Source organism: Diorhabda carinulata, chromosome 8 (genome assembly GCF_026250575.1).
Source record: "Diorhabda carinulata isolate Delta chromosome 8, icDioCari1.1, whole genome shotgun sequence".
Taxonomy (NCBI): domain Eukaryota; kingdom Metazoa; phylum Arthropoda; class Insecta; order Coleoptera; family Chrysomelidae; genus Diorhabda; species Diorhabda carinulata.
This window is the reverse complement of record NC_079467.1, coordinates 15,107,742-15,125,563: the sequence shown is the minus strand read 5'-3', so window position 1 is coordinate 15,125,563 and position 17,822 is coordinate 15,107,742. Positions and strand designations below refer to the sequence as shown.

The 17,822-nt window shown below is 33.5% G+C and overlaps 1 protein-coding gene across 4 annotated transcripts in view; it reads right to left on the bottom strand.

The window, feature by feature from the left end:
* LOC130897109 (leucine zipper putative tumor suppressor 2 homolog) overlaps positions 1-17,822 on the bottom strand; it is a 301,729-nt gene that overhangs the window by 198,932 nt on the left and 84,975 nt on the right. The window contains exon 1 of one of the 4 annotated variants that reach the window (XM_057805703.1): positions 4,462-4,594. The exons of the other annotated variants lie outside the window; for them this stretch is intronic. The gene's annotated coding sequence lies outside the window, so the exon portion shown is untranslated. Of the gene's footprint in view, positions 1-4,461; positions 4,595-17,822 lie in introns of those variants that run through there. 4 annotated transcript variants of the gene reach the window in all.

Below are 17,822 nucleotides of genomic sequence, written 5' to 3'. Positions count from 1 at the left end.
CTCTTAACACCGCACAAGTCGTTCGTCTGTCATAATTTGGGAAATAGAAAAATACTGACAAACCTATTGCAATCGTTACAACTCTTTTGTTTTGGATGGATGCTATTACTGCCAATCTCCATTCCTCTGTGATTGTTTGTGTATTCCATAAAACCAGTAGTATTCTGTGCAATAATTCCGTACCCTTTATTTCATATATTCTCGATGCCTATTTATCTTTTTTTAGTTTTTTATCATATTTAACACCTCACTCTATTTTTGTCTTTTCTTTCTGACTGTTCTTTATCTCTTTCTGCTTCTATATGACCCGCCGTTATTAACTCTTCGAAGTGTTCCTTCCATCTTTGTAAAATTTGTTTTCTTCAGTTACAATTTTTTTTGCATTTTCATAAGCGTTTTTCTTCATCCGCTCTCCGAACTCCTCTCAAGACTTAACCTTATCTCCTTTTATTAGGTTTTTCAATTTGTCCCTGTCTTTTTTGTATATTTCATAATCTTCATCCTTTTTATTATTTCTGAGGTATTTCTTCCATAATCTTTTTGTTATTTTGTTATTTATTGTGTGGTTTTTTCTTCTTCTTCTTCTTGTTCTTCTTCTTCTTCTGCATCTTGTTCTCTTTTATTTTTCATGCTCCAACTCAGCTTAGCATCTAGAGTTATTCCTGGATATTTGACTATATTTCCATATGGTACCTCCAATTCGTTCACTAAATTGGTACGTTCTAGCGTTCGTATTTTTTGTAAAATTTATGTAAACCAATTTTTATTCAATGAGTTTTATTATCCACTTTTTGATCTTTTCGTTGAATTGATTGACGACTTTTTGTAGCTTTTGTATCTCCCATATTAATTGTTCTTGATTGGCGAGTGGCATCAACCTAAGATGGTGATTTTATGTCTGGTAAATCATATTTATAGTAGATAGGCCAAGCATGCTTTCTTGTGGCACTTCTGCCTAGTTCATAGTATTGATTTTCCTGCTTTACTCTCAAAAATCGATAGCTTCGCATGTTGTTTTGGAAGAATTTGTTCCATTTTGTTTATGAAACCTTCATGTCAGTACTTATCAAACGATTGGGCTTCATCTATAAACAGAGTAGAGTATATTCCTTCACCTTCATAGACTTTTTGAATTAAATCTTCGAATCTGTGTTCTTAGTCTTTTGTCGACTCCAAACTTGTAGTCTAATAAACATATTTTCTTGTATCAAAGTGTCTTACAACCAGTAGGGAAATTAGCTCGTAGGATTTAGTTCAACCCACATTTTTCTTGGTTTTTGAATCAAAATCACTTTAGCTATTTAACAAACTCCCAGAATAGGTAGGAGCCAATGAAAAATCGAGGTAGAAAAATATCTCTTTCATATGCTTAGTTAATAAGTATTTCCAAAATATTTCGAAATTTTTCTTTCAACTTCTATTTTTTGCTGTCTTATTAGATAAAAAAGGTCAATTTGACGTATAATTGAATGAGCAAAATAAGTAGAAAATAGAAAATAAATTGTTTCAAATAGTATTCCAAAAATAAATTGATATTTTCAAAAGATTTTCTTATTAACTTTACTTAATTCAGTTTTAATACCTCAAATTAGGTTAACAACTCTATAGGCCAGTATGAACACAAATTATTCACTAGTTTTTTATGAAAGTAGTATTTTTCTTCATTTTCTTATAATAATTCTAAAGCGTACTTGAGTCTGAATTGAATCATCAACATACCACATCTAATCATTCAAATAAATCAGAGTTAAAGCAATAAATATAAACCACTTTTAAACAGACACATTTGAAGGTAAATACGATCTGTTCACTATATTATCTGGTGAGTCATGTATGTTAATATTAGCAGTACGGAAACGGAAATAATAAATAACTTCCTAGAAATGCACAGTAACTGTCCACCTACAAGGAGTCTGCAGAAATGAAATATGGACCCATTGTTCGACAGTTTCAATAACGATTATGATACGACCAGAATTATCATCAATACCCAATACTTGCTACGAGGGTTGTCCGACCTCAACTTCACGATGTCAGTACTTATCGACATAAAATGGGAAATAGATTAGTATCATGAGCTGTCATTAAATATTTGTTTTTGAAAGGCGACACCCCTACGTAGATGGAATGGGAATCTGGATTATTATTACGATTCAGGGCAACTTATAAAACTGCGACAATCAACGATATCATCGAAAAATTAACAAATGGTACTGTACGACCTTTGTATTAAGATTAGAGGCTATCGGCATATCGAAAACACGCAGTTGCAATATACGAATTATGCATGTAAGCTATCCGAGCGTTTGATGCCGCCTCTGCTCACTTTGGACCTAAATCGTATTCGAATGAGCATTTCTTAGGTCTTATAGAGGCATTGTAAGCAAAATGATTCCGATTTCCTACACCAACTCATGAATGTAGATGAAAATTGTATCTATCTAGCGAAAAAACAGTAAAGTCAGTGGATTACAAATAGCGAACCTTCTCCTAAAAAGGCAGATGGTTTCATCAGCCGGAAAAGTTGTAGCGACCGCCTTTTGGCATAGTCCTGGGATTGTGATCATCAAATTTCTTTGAAAAGGTATAATAACAACACGAGGATATTACTGATAATTGCTTGATAAGGTAATAGGAGAAATTATAAAAAAGCGGCCGCATTTGAAGAATTCATCAAACTTAACACACAGCGATTTTTCCTTATTATTCTATACGCAACGCTTATTTTGAAGACAAAGATTAGGATTATTATTTGGAAGGGTTAAAAAGGTTAAAGCGGCGTTCGGAAAAGTGGCGTAAGTGTAGTGTATTTGGTCGGAAACTTTTCGGACGACCCTCGTTTTCAAATCATACTCGCGGTTCAATTCTCTCTAAATTTTACGATTAGAAGATTAGTAAAAATGTAACAAGAGAATCAATGCTTTGCTACTAAATTGAAATCACTTTTAACAATCTTCCTTCAGGAGGAAAAGTTTCGTGGAGTTCGTGGAGGAAGTCAAATTACAATGGCAAGGGCCTGTTATACATGTGGTTGTCATTGCGCCTAGTCCTTGAAAATATTTTACAATTTTATCCTGCTCTTGGTTCGGATTTTCTCGCGTTTGCGCTCAAAACTGTTAAAACAACTGCTGCGCTTGGAAGGTTTGGACCAAGATCAACCAAAAACATTTGATCGCTCGAAACCTCATTTTCTTGTTAATATATGTGCCACTATATAAAAACCAAATAGCTTTCAGAAAACTGGAACAAACGCTACTGAACTTTTTGCAACTATGCAACGTTTAAAAAAGCAAATTCTTCCTATCTGAGGAGGCAACATTTGCCACTATTTAAATAAGCATTTTGTCTTCAGCAACGATGACTCTTTAAAGAAAATATCTTCTATCTATAATAAAGTATATATCTTTTAAAAGCCTTTTAGAAGCTACCGTTGCACTGGGCGTTGAGAAAAAATCTCCGTTATCTATTCGATAACCATTCTATCGTAATCTGAGGTTAGTAAGCATTCAACTTCTACAGTTCAGGAGAAATGGGGACAGACTTTCGCTAGTGCCAAAAAAGCCAATTTCGATACGATAAAAATCATTGTTTTCTGCGTATCTTTCCTTCTAACGCCACTGCAGCGTAGATTTGATAACAGCCGAACTTCTCTTAACTTTAAATCTAGAGATAAGTCTCTAAATTGAAATTATTGTCTTATTCTAAACCAGATAAGAACTTGATAAATGTCACACGTAGTCAGAAAAAAATATTAATGGAAAAAGTGGTGACCGATGAAGAATGCAAAGAATACTGCACTTCTTTATTTTTTTGGTTCATTCGTTAATTTTTTGTGATTATAAAATCTTATTTATTGATTTAGTGTCCCGGATTTCAGTCGCCCGGAGTTGGCAACCCTGCATACAATTGTCCACAAATACGGGATGATTATAACTACTGATATAGAAAATGTCATGAGTATGAAAAAAAAACAGTTAAATATTAAAGCCTCACTCACAACTCTAAATCTGCCTTTTTTAGAATGCAACTCGTAAAGAAGGAGCTTCTATTTTATATTCATTGCTTTTATGGTAAAATTTCATTCTTGACCATATTTCCCAAAACATATTTATTAAAATTGTTCTTCAGGACCTCATAATTTTTATCAACGCTGGATTAATCATCTATAAACTTACTGAAGAAGGCTGCTTTACTAACTTTAAATTTTTTGTCTAAAAAATAAAATACATTGCTTTCAACTCATGGTAACCAACTAATCCACCATATCTAAATTTGCGGCGCTTCGCACATTCAAACATCTTTAAGCATTAATTGATCAAAAGAAGTTCATTTGACTGATAACTCGATAAATAGGTAAAGGACTAGTAAGATAAAAATGTTTACAGCAGTAAACATTTTTATCTTACAACAATATTGTGTAAAATGCATTATTCACATAAGTTAAGACATGCAGAGACGTACCTGGGTTTTCATATGCTCAAGTAAGTGTTATGTAGTTTACTAAGTAGTATTTTAACATTTATTTCTTCATATTACTCTATAAATCATCACTATTAGGGGAGGTGGAGCACTGTATGTTAGTTAATGCCGAACTAAAACTAGAAATCGTATCCTCATCAAAAAGAAAAATGCGAAAGTGACACAATTGATTTATTTACAATCACAAACAAGTTTTTAAACGAAACGCCCAAATATGAAGCAAAAAATGTTCCAAGTATAAATCATAAAAAGTGGGTAATGAGTCAATGAATAACTTTGAATTTAAACTGTGTAAGTAGGTAGATTGAGTTGAATATTTTTCGAGATTAAATCGACATATTATATTTTGATATTAAGTTGTATTGAGGTTGTGATTTTGTATACGAGGTAACTTGCAATTTAATATCTTTTTGTTTTAAATACAGGAATTTAGTAAATATGACTATAAATAATTGATAACGAATACTGTCTAAAAATTGGTGTTTAGAAATGTATGCATGATATTATGTAGTGCAGAAATAGGCGCAGTTAAAGGTTGTCAAGCCCACTACCACGACAGAGCAGCCAGTTTCTGCGAACATTTGGGTAAAGGAGCCAAACATCTACGATCTACGCAGCGGCATGGCTGTGCGATACGCACGTGCTCGAGTCTTGCTTAATGTAGGACAAAACTTTCTAGAGGTGCGTACACTCGTGGCAATCTTTCTTGGGCGATTGCCAAACGAACCGCTGAGAAATGACCTTTGCAGTGATTTTTCTAACTGAATGAAAAAAGCGATGGACAGCTTGTCTAAAATTTCATGTGACGTACGGGCGAGCTTTCCCAGTAAATCAGTATATTCTTTCCCGGCATATGTACTTGCTTGAGTTGTAAGGAAGATCCTGATTATAAAAACTTCTCAAGTTCTTCGACAGTCGTCTGTGAAGCTGCTAGATTAGTGTAGTCAATCGGTACTTCGATGAAAATAGAATCGTGGTAACGCGTTTGCGAATGAAAAGCCTTTTCGAGTTTATGTTCGAATACAAAAGTTAAAAGTTTCTGATCCGTATAGATCGTGAATCCAGCATGTTTCGAAAATGTTTAATGACAAGGTAAATTGCTAGCAATTCTCTATCGACTACGCTGTAACGGGTCTCCGCAGGACTGATCTTCCTCGATTTTTTGTTGTGAAGCTATGCCTATCAAGAAGTCCGAGGCGTCGCAGACAGTGCAAGCTCCGCTTTGGTTTTCGGGTGTACGAGAAATGTGCATTTCGTTGAGTCTTGTTTTGTCTGTAGTCGTAACGAAACGAGACTATTTGCTGGTTATCGGACTACCGCACTCGCACAATTAACACCGTAAGTCTTTTTCGCTGTTGCGGTTTTCCTTTCACGAAAAACGAACCGAGTGACTACCACTGTACTTCACTAAAACCTCCACTGTACACTACCACATACACTTTACGCCCACAAAAAAATGTTCACTGTTATCACGTCTTTTGTTTATCATGTCGGGGTCACCAGTTATGGGTGCTAGTCTTAGAGTCGAGGACTGCGAAGAGGTATCACAATAATCAAAGTTTGATAACTATTTAAACTTACTATATATACATAAATACCTACAAAACAAAAAACACCAAAAGATATATAAAAATGAGATCTGCTCGCTTCACTGTCCCGAGAAAGAGTGAACTTCTCCACAATTCAAAACGTTTCGCCTCATGTAAGTATGTTGATTTTTACTAAAGCGTGTACCAGGTATATTGGTGAGGATTAAGTTCATTGCATGTTATTAGGTCATTAATGAAGTTATAAAAGAAAGATGATTGGAATTCTCAATAGAAGGTAACTTGGAATAAGGAATAAGCCTCCACACACAGATACCACAGAAAAAATTGTGTGAAAAATCAATATTTTTCAGTATCACCATTAATCTTGTGAAATAAAATACAAAATGAAACCTATTTTCTTTGAGTTGAAGAAAACAAAAATACATCCTATTACGTATGGGCGTATTGCTATATAAGGGGTCTTAACAGAATAGCGGATCGGGCTGCAGTGATATCCGAGCTTCTGGAGTAATAAGGAAACGATCAATTATGATAATCGAATTGTAGAAATCATTGACAACAAAGAAATAGGTGCGTATCATGGGGTTTGTCTCACCTCTTATCAAGTGAAAACGAGAAGACAATCAACGGGCCAGAAGATACCAGGATTTTGGCATGAAAACAGAGCAAGGCACAAAGATGCTTTAAACTCCTTATCTGCAATTATTGAGCAGGAAATCATTGAAAAAAGAGGAGTCATGTATCTAGCAGATCTTTTTCAAGATATAAAAAGATATAAAAGATTAGAATTGGAAATTATGAATACTTTTGGAGAATCTGTAACTGTAGAAATTTCTGCCGAACCGCATCAGACAAAAATCGTTTATTTAAGAGACAATGATACTCCTGAGTTAGCTAGTAAAGCTACGAATTTACTAACAAAGGAGAAGAATAAACTCGAACATGCAACGTATGATCTGAGGAATTGTATAAAAAGTATTAACGCCAAAAAACTCGCAGATAAATTAACAGCTGAAGACGTAATTGAAGGAGAGTGTGACATTCCAGATCAATTCTTTGACTTTATGTGCAACTTCTTCCAAGGATCTGACATTCGTCGTAAAAATAGTGATGAAGACTTCGTTAAAATTAAGTCAATTTGCAGTGATATAATTCATGTTACTGTAAAAAGTCGAGTTAAACCATCAAATCATTTAAAGTTCGCACTTGCCATGAAATCATTGACTAGTTCGAGGAAAGTGATTTGTATATTGAATAAATATCGCCACATTATTGGTACAATTTGACTGAAGATATTGAAACCGAGATGACACAAACAGCATATGAAGGTAATAAAATTGTCCCTAGTAGAATAGATCCAGTGAGCTCGGAAAAGGATACTTCACACGACACTGTTAGAATAATTTATCAATTCACAGCAAATGGAAGCAATGAAGAATCAGAAAATTTGGATATGGACAGTGAAGAAATAAATGCATTCAGTACGACAGATATTGTTGAGAGTACTAGTGAATGCTTATCCCGGCCCCGTAAAAGACGTCGATTTGAAGGAGCGAGAGTCGTTCACAAAAATCATGGCAACCTCTGATTGCGGCCATTGTGCAACTCGCAACCATGTATTTTCATTTTCAATGTATGTAAAACTAAAACAAAACTAATTTTTCATAAAAATTAAAAAAAAACGGTGAATGCATTTAATTAACAATAATAAATCTGTTTACACCTATCAACCCCAATGCTGAAAAAACATATAGCTGCAAGTCATATTAGTATATTAAGGACATAAAAATTAATTACAGATAATTGCGATTAATTTTTACAAAGCAACCTATCCTTAATCTATTCCATACATCCTCAAGATTCCTTTAAAATTAATTTCATTAAAAAAACAGATACCTGCAGGACCAAGCGATGGGATCCTGTATTATTAGATTAGTGTCTCTCGGAGCGCGATGGAAGTCAGGATGAAAACAAAAATCGAACATCAGTAAATGTGAGATGGGTACTCATTTTATCATATATTCTGAGATTTCGAAGACGAAGAGGTTCATCATCGGGGATTTAATTAAATGAGAATTGTAGTGTTTAGATTTTGTATAAATTATGACATTAATGAGACGCGAAATACATTATTAAAAAAATAATTGTAAATAAGTTATGCATGAATATCTCCTAGTTGAGAGTTTGTCTAAAATGGCTGCCCACAACGTCGGAGCAACGGTCCAAAAGTGCGAGTCGAACCTGTAATAAAGACTGAATACTATTCTAGGTGTAGACGAAAGGGTATTACTGTTTTTGCATTCTTAATGGTGTTAAAATGTCTAAAAACTTATTAAGGTTTTATTAAGTCTTTTATTACACGTTCACGCAAAAGTTCCCTAACATCTACTTTAATTTTACAATCATCAAGTACTTCAATAGCATCTTATAATTGAATCAACCACTCATAGAACTCAATGCGTTCAATGTTTTTATTGAAGATACAAAAAGAGGTTCGGTCACCAATACCATTAGTTGAAGGTGTTTATATATCAGGGACTATGTTGTTTGAACATTTTAATGCCTGTGTAAATTTATTTACTGGGAGTGATGACGATCCCTTAAAACAGTATAAGAATTTGATAAAATCGTATCACAGATAGTGCTCAGTATTTATTACATTATTTCGAACTCTTTACTTTTTTTGTAATGTGTAGATGAATGTTTGTGAAAATTTAAAAATAATAGCTAATCATAAAAACAATATAAACACAAATGTTTCTTTTATACCAGATATAACTGATTTGTAGTTGTGACATACAGAAAACCGGTTGGTTCCAAGTAAGATTTCGTTAGAAAGGTGCGTCAACATGAAGGCTCTTCTAAAAAATAAATTGAACAACACCTCTCCAAAACATACTACTTGATATTTTTTGCCGTTGTATGTCGCACATGAAAACTTTCACGTATAGTCGGCAATCTGCCCATCCAGGGCCATAGCTAGAGGGGGGCTGGCCAGGGCAGAGCCCTGGTAAAAAAAATTTGAGCCCTGGTAAAAAAAATACTATAAGCACGCGTCAAAAATTTCGGCAAGTCATTTGACTTCAAAAGTTTTATTTTCTATATGTATATATTTTTTTTATACGGGTAGAGTCCTGTCCTGTGCCATGCCGACCACCATACTACCGCGTGCCGCGTAGGTTAAGACGCGGCGGGCGCGGCGGCGTAAAGATTTACACATTGGATTGGAAACTTAGTCTGTAGCGAACCTGCTTGGCACTCGGTAGTCGGGAAAGTTACGAAAGACGAGAGCCACCTGTTGAATTGCCGCGCCGGCGCGATAATCCGTTTATAATTATTTTCATGTAGCTGTCATATTTATTTCTTTATCAAGGGAAATTTTTTGCGGCTGCTTTAGTGAGTATTTTTAGTATTGTTTTTGACTTTCTGAGCGAGTGTCGTGAGTTAGTTGAATAAAAATGGACATAAGACAATTTTTTAATATCGGGCAGTAATTCCAAAAGTCAGAAAAATGCTGATGGGTCAACCAATTTATCCAGTTTAACCAGCAGTTCAGCTTCAGATCTGGCACCAAAAGGTGAGGATATAACTGGTATAAGAGATTTTTGTGGCTAGAATATTCCCAAGAGCTAAATGCTGCATTTTGTTATGCATGTCGTCAGTTCCAACCAAATGGAAGCAAAGGACACACGGTGTATACCTATTCCGGATTTAGTAACTGGAAAAATGCAACAGATCTTAAAAATGAATTTCCAGCGCATGAAAAAACGGCAGTTCACATTAAAGCTATGCAAATGTGGAACGAGAAAAAAATCAGAGACTTAACTGGCACTGCTGTGTCTACGGTTATCTATAGTGATATTTTGCAAAAATACAGATATTATGTTAAGTCGATTGCTGAGATAATTCAGTTTTTAACAGTAAATGAACTAGCTCTTCGGGGCAATTATGACATTGAGCATAAACAAGAGCGGGGATTATTCTTAAATTTATTTAAATATACAATTAAAAAGGACGAAAAATTGGCCGAATGTCTTCCACATATTCCTCAAAATGCTAAGTATACATCTCCTGATATTCAAAATGAGATAATAGCTATTTTAGCTGAAATGGTACGTGAACAAGTTGTTGGTGATCTAAAAACTGCAGATGTACCATGGTTTACATTACTTGAAGATGGCACAAGAGATAAAAACAACAGAGAAAATGTATCAATTGGAGTAAGATATGTCAAAAATGGTAAAGTGTTTGAATCTTTACTAGGTATTTACACTACAGAAAAGTTAGATGCCAAAACTTTCACAAATATGACACTTAATATTCTTAATGATAATGGAATAGATACAAAACACCTTCTTAGCCAATGTTATGACGGTGCTAGTGTTATGAGCGGCCATAAGGGGGGAGTAGCTGCTTTAATCCAAAAATCATTAGGACGTTTTATTCCATACGTACATTGCTTTAACCATCGTCTCCATCTTGTAGTTGTGCGAACTATTTCAGAACTAGATTCAATTAAACACTTCTTTGACCAAGCTGTTATGTTACATGAATTTTTTGGACATGGAAAAGTGGCTGCTATTTATCGGGGAAAGTCTATTGGTAGACTATTGGAGCAGCGCTGGTCTGGGCATATAGCAATTGTTAAAGTTATATTTTCAAACTACACTGAAATATTAAGATCATTGGATGAATTTAAAAATGATCGGTCATTTATCTGTTGGTCTGTGTATTTATCAGTCAAATCTGTTGGAATTAAATCAGTTATGTTGGAATACGACTTTAGATTCACTCTTGTTTTTATGAAGAAGTTACTTGGGCTCTTAGAACCTGCTGATTCAGCTTTACAAGCTCGTACAATTAGTCTAAAGGAAGCCAATGAAATTATTAAGTCAGTAAAAAATAAAATTCGAGATCTAAGAACAAATGAGACTTATCAAAGTTTAGCCAATGAAGCTTCACAACTTTTAAAGGATACGGAAGCAATACCAACTGAAAAGAGAGTACCAAAGTTAAGCGTAACTATGAAGGAATATCTGGTAATGGAAAAACTGCCGTCTGAAATGTCTAATAAACCAAATGCCAGTAAAAGTGGCACTGAAGCCGAATTTTTTGAGTCCTTGGACCTTGTATTATCCCTTTAAACGAGAGGTTCTCTGACAATGATGAACTAATTACTGCAATAAGTAGCATTGAGCTTTTTGATCTGGAGAAAATCAAATATCTGGAAAAGTTGGGTAAGTGTCATTTTACTTTGTAGCAATTTTTAAGTTATAGTGTTATAAATTTTTTTAGGGATTTCACTACCAACTCTGGAGGAGTTGGCAGTAGTCAAGGATTACATGCACAATAAACCAAAGTCAGATATTTTTGCTGAATTATATAAACAAAGGGAAGTATTTAAAAATACATACGCCCTGTTTGCGACAGTATATACCCTTGGGTGTAGTACTGCAGTAAATGAATCTTCGTTTTCAACATTAACTGCGATTAACAGACCACAGAGATATTCTATGAGTCAGCCTCGTATGGCCGATTTAATTTACTTGGCTTTTGAAAGTCGAAGAACAGAGTCCCTCGACATGGAGTCATTTTTAATAAAATTTAACAATCGTAAACAAAGAAAATTGCAACTTTTTTAGTTTTAATCATTTTAATTATCTGTCTGAAAATTTATTTTATTTGTATTTGTGTTGTTTTTATGATTTTCTATGTAGATATTCTAACAATAAGTGTTAAATGTTATGAGTTTTAAAAGTGTTCTGTTATTTTTGTTTTTTATCAAAGCATATTTGTTCACATGTAAGTCAAAGAATAAAATATTTTTTTTATGTTTGGTTCTAAAGAACTTTTTAAATTTATAAATTTATTCTTATTTAATAGAACATGTTTAACACTCAATTTGGTTTTATTTCTTAGGGAAAAAACATATTTAATAGCGGTGTATGTTTCGTCCGTAAATCGTCCCTTAAAATTAAAATATCAGTATATTTCAATGTGAAAATATGGGCCCTGGTAAAAAATCTAATAGCCCTGCTAAAATTTTGGTTCTGACTACGGCCCTGTGCCCATCCAACGTTCCTCACTGACTTACCTGTAGAAGTTTGAATCCAACTTTAATTTGAATACAATGTATCGTTGAATATCGTAAAAGTTTTCGCAAAAATAGTATTTGTACTAAAATTTAGAATTATGCGCCTTAATAACATTTCATGTTATTCGTTAAGTTTCTCTATTATTAATATTGTATTTCAATCAAGAGAAACGTTTCACCCGATTCGCTTATTTCGAGCTGAGAACATTTTATGCATATAAGCTTGAAATTAAATGATACTACCCTGCATAAGCCTGTATCAGGTAGCTCATTCATCAAATATTACAACATTTAATATAACCGCAACAATTTACTTTTATAAAAAATACTCAAATACGGTCTTGTGTGTAGTGTTTATAAATCTAATAAATAAAGTTCCATGGTCAACGTACTTTTATCCCCGATAGCTTCCAGCGATACAACTATAGGCGCCTTTGTTGTTCGAGGAAACTTTGAAATGATAAACGTATTATTACGAAGCTTAAGTGCAATCGAGTTTCGAAATTATCATTCTAAATTTTCACTTTTGTAGTTATGTCATCATATCATCGTTTCGGAAGAACAGTGATATAAAAAGTAGAACTAAAAAGAGTGTGATAGAAACTAACAGTATATTGAAAGTATGTAGAATGTAAACTTAACTTTCATTTTCCAAAGCTTAGGATATATGTATCTATAGGTCAACAGTTTATGCTTCAAATTTCAAAATACATTTACAAATGTCTCTTTGATATTGTCAAGCAAAGGTCGAAAAGATGTTTTACAAACCAAAAATAATAGAGTCCGTTATTTTATTACTTCATACATTGCTAATTTGTTTAATATTCTTCAAGTGTGAATCATTTCTTGGGTGTTTATGATTGTAGTTCAGTCCCGGTTAGCTCTGTGAGACTCGAGAACGTGCTATGATCTGTACTTCTTGGATCAATCTTCATGGGAAGTTCGCATATGATTTGTTTTCGTTATCGCTAATTCACTTGTATGTTTTAAAATGGGTAAAAGCAAGGAACTATTCATTGAAACTTGTGCATTAATGGCAAGTCTTCATATTCTAGGCAAAAGTAACCGAATCATTGCCGCCGAATTAAAAATACCTCAACGTATTGTCGACTACAACATGAAAAAATATACATCCATCGGGAGCTTTGGCGATAGAAAACGTTCAGGGCGGCCTCGAAAAACAACATCCTCTGAAGATTATATTGATTAGTAAACGTGATCAACGACTCATGGACCCGTAGATGGCAGCTCAGATCAATTATTCTAGCGATCTGCGTTTGAGTAATTCGACAGAGGAAATATTGAGAGAAGCTGGCCTTTTTGGAAGGGTGGCCTCCAAAGATAAAGGTATTTGAATGATCAGTAAACGTGATCGAAGACTCACGGATTTATAGATAGTAGCTCAGACCAATGAATTTAGAAATCTGCTTCGAGTACTTCTACAGTGAAAAAAAATTGTTAGAATCTGGCTTTTTGGAAGGGTAGCAATGAAGAAATCTCTTTTAAGATGATAAAGTTTAGAGGTTGCAGTGGGCTGAAAGTAATTGAGTTGTTGTAGCATACATTGGTCAGGGAAGTCAGGAAACAGTGTCTCACTTCCACTTCACATTTTTAAAATATCCTGAAAAACAAATGAAAATAAATAGACCGTGATTATTTTTCGAAATTGCTACAGAGAACTCCTAAATTGTGCACCGATATAAGAAAAGCAAAAGGGGGTTACATTGCCGAACCAAAAATTTAAATATATAATAATTACAGACTGTAGTGTTATTTTTACTGTATCTTTATATGTTTTTTCAAAATATAAATATCAAAATCGATTGTATTGTTTTATTTGTTTTGTATCAAGCAAACTTTTCACCGTTAGTACGGTCAGTACAATTTCAACCCCTAAGTGAATTCTTTCTCTTGAAATTTTTCCCTGGTACTTCTTTCAGTGATTTCATGAAATTTTTGCTGTTGAATAAATTGAGAAGGAAGAAAATCTGAACTTTGAAAGCTATTTTATTAAAATTATACATTTGATTAAAGCAAGTTTATTAAGTCAGATGGAAGTCAATTCAGCTTTCTATCACGAAACAGAGCTACTCTCTTGTCACTTTCGAGTGGAAATGTGGTGTTGTTTTATTGAACAACAGCTGATATTTCAATGATAAGGCAAGTCTTTTATGGCAGTTTTGAGTGGTACTACAATTACGTACTTATTCTTCTGTGTATAAGATGTGTTTCTCACATTGTCTTTAGAATTCTTTCCTTTCAATACATTCTTGAAGTTATTGATCTGCAATAAAAGTGATATGTAACTTGTGGTGATGTCTCCGCAGCACTATGAAATATTATTTTTGAAATTGTTGTTAAAGGATTCAGGAACTGCTTTCACAGTGTAAGTGCCAAGTTCAGACTTTGCACATTTGTACTGTTTATAGCAAAACAGCTGCGTCGGCATATGGCTCTAAATTTTTCGTTATATACTCAATTTCTCTATTTATAACTGTCTTGTGCCTCTTCTCATCTTTCTATATGGAAACATGAATCTTAATTATGAAAATTATATAGCTTCTTCTTTTTTTATAAATTACGTAAACGGAAAAGAAATTGTTGCACACTTGAATCTTTCAAATCCCAATTTATATATTGCTTCGTCTATTACAATATTAATTGATGCAGAAGCAGATGAAGACATCACTTCACTTAAGCGTCACGGTGGATGGAAATTCACGACATTAGTACATTAACAAATCATCCCAAAATAAAATCAACGTAACCAATGAAATTTTTAATTCGATCGAGTAAAGTCGTCACACTAATAATGCAATAAACATAACTCCATTAACATCAACAATATCATATGTAACAATTTGATAGTAATTTAAATTCTGTGAATAAATGATGTTTTTCATTATTATGATTGATCGTAGAAAAATAGTGTATAAAACATTTAATAGTAATTAAAACACTCCTATTCATTCATACATTGTTTCTTATTAGATGTCATTAAATGCTCATTGAATAATATATTAGAAATGGTGTAAATTGGTAAATTGTAGGCTGTAACTTACTCATTTATTCAATTACTCGAAAATATCTGAACTATAGTTACCCTCTCTGAGCGGTTCTTAAGCAATCATAGGTTGTTAGCTAGATTTTATGTTAAAAAGAGTACATACTCAAAATTAGTAAGTATTTAATATTTCAACTCAAATTCAATAATTATAAAAGGACATGATAATAAATTTGCAAAATTTAGATTTCTAAGGAAACGGAACGACGGCCAACAATGTTGATACATCTATTTGACGGCCAACTGTCACAAACCGAAACTCATAAAAACCATACAATCTGTTTCGAAATAATTGAGGCATTTCATATTCAAGACTCACTTTGTACGTGAAGTTAAAAAAATCCTATGCCCTCAAACCAAAATGCAATACGTTAATTTCAAGTGTTGGTATTATGTATTCGCAAGAATGAAGCTGTCTCTTGATATAAATTACCAGTGGGTGTCCGTATACCACACTTAAAATAAAAAATAAAAAGCTGCAGCACAGTGTAAACGGTTCTTTTTAATACTATATTGTTCCTTGTGGGAACCATGCTGATGTTATATCAGAAGTTAAAGATAGTGGGCGTTTGAAATACAGATAATTTTATGCGAATAATAATTTCAGCACACAAAATTTCGTAATAGTTAAGACGATATATACATAAAATTACTTACTGCATCTGCACATTAAACTAACAGATTTTTAACAAAACATTTAGTAAACCAAAACATGAAGGTCGAAATCGTCGAATGCGCAAAAAAATGATAAATTATAGTTTCATAAAACTTTAATAAAATCATGTTTCTGTCAATAATCAATCTAAAAAGTGAAATATGATTCTTGGTTTGAAAATAAAAGTACTGACGAAGGAATCACTGTAATTATAAAAAATCAGAATGCTTTTTAAATTACTTGTACTGCATTTTATAATCAATAGATATTAGTTTGATTCCCAGTCCAGGGCCCGTCGGAATATTTTTTTATTACTGCAAATTATTCACTGAGTAGGCCTTCCCTTTTGATTACTCTTTCCCCATTCTTTTGATAATGTCGAAATTCTAATTTAGGAAATGAGCTATTTTGTATGTGTATTTTGTATTGTAATGTGGTAAACTTGAATTAGATACGATAGGTCAAAGAAGGACAAAATAGAAGCTAAAGAATTACAATAATAGAGATGGAACTATTAAGAGCGAATTAGGATTTTTTAATTATTAAAAATCAAAACTGGAGCAAAATTTTGTAAATCTCAATGAAATTGCAAAAACGGTTAGATACGCAACGCAAAAACTATTACCGAAAAAAATCTAGAGTCTAATACGACATAGAGTATCACCAATTTTGAAAGTAGATGTCAAGAAATAGTGGACAGCATTTTCAAAACTGTGTTGTTAATGTACTTCAATGATTTATCCAATAAATTTTCCTGAAGCTCTTCGTTGACAAAATATTCATTTAAAAAATAACTAAATAAAAAATAAGAAGGTTGATTCGAGGATTGCTACTTAAGTTTTAAAATATGGCAACACTGATATGTTGTCATACAAGTGGTATTTAAGTTGTGTACAGATACTTGAAACATTCATCTTGATCAAAAATTTTCGTGAGATGATTTTTAGTGACTCTCGAAATGAATTAAACCAGCAGCAGTGTGCCAATCAATTCGCTTCGACTTTTGGTGATGAAGCACTATCTTGAGGCACTGTGTTTCATTAGTTTTCTAAATCACTTCGCTACATGATAAATGTTGTGAAGGTCTTCTAACATCGATTGTTATACCAGAAAACATCGATGCTGTGCGTGAACTGATATTGCAAGATCGTCACGTGACATACCTTCAAATTGGGGTATATTTGGGCATAAGCTCCACTCGCATGGATTCAATATTACACGAAAATTTGGCTGTCAAAATGATTTGCTTGCGTTAAATACCGCATAATTTGACAATCGCTCAAGAAAAGCTCGTGTGGATTCGAGCTAAGAAATAATTAAAAAATTCAATAGAGGTGTTTCAAGACCGTCAGAGGCGACTCATCATGGATAAAACCCAAAACAAAATAACAATCGACTGCAAGGGGCTTTCAAGTCAAATTCAACAAAAGTTGTTCGCGCACGAAGTACTTTGAAACAAATGGTCGCCTATTTTTTCTCACTGAACATATCGTTACCATAGAACGGTCAATTCTGAATAATAATACCAGTATTTCTTTGTCAGAAGTGTACGAAAAAAATAGGGAAACCAATCGCAAAAAACGAATCAATCTCCACCAACAATGCGAGTTCTGACACATCAGTTCATACAAAAACGTTTTTGACCAGTCAATACATTGAATTGATAATATTCATTATCCAATTATGAAAATTTGTTTACCTCAAAACTCAAGTAGCAAACCTTGTATTGATAATTTTCTAAATTATATGAGTTTTTAAATGAAAATTCAAGAAGTTACAAACCTAAAAATACTGATATTGAGACATGCGAAGCGTTGGACTCAGTCGCACTCTTGTTTTCGCTTTCTCCGTACAGGCCTACCACACGATGGCCCCGTACGTGAGAAGAGGTTTGACCATTGAAGTATAAATTCAGTGGATGATCTTTGCAGATTTTACGGCTCTAAAGTTATATTTCAGAGCATGCCATTGTTGCGCCTT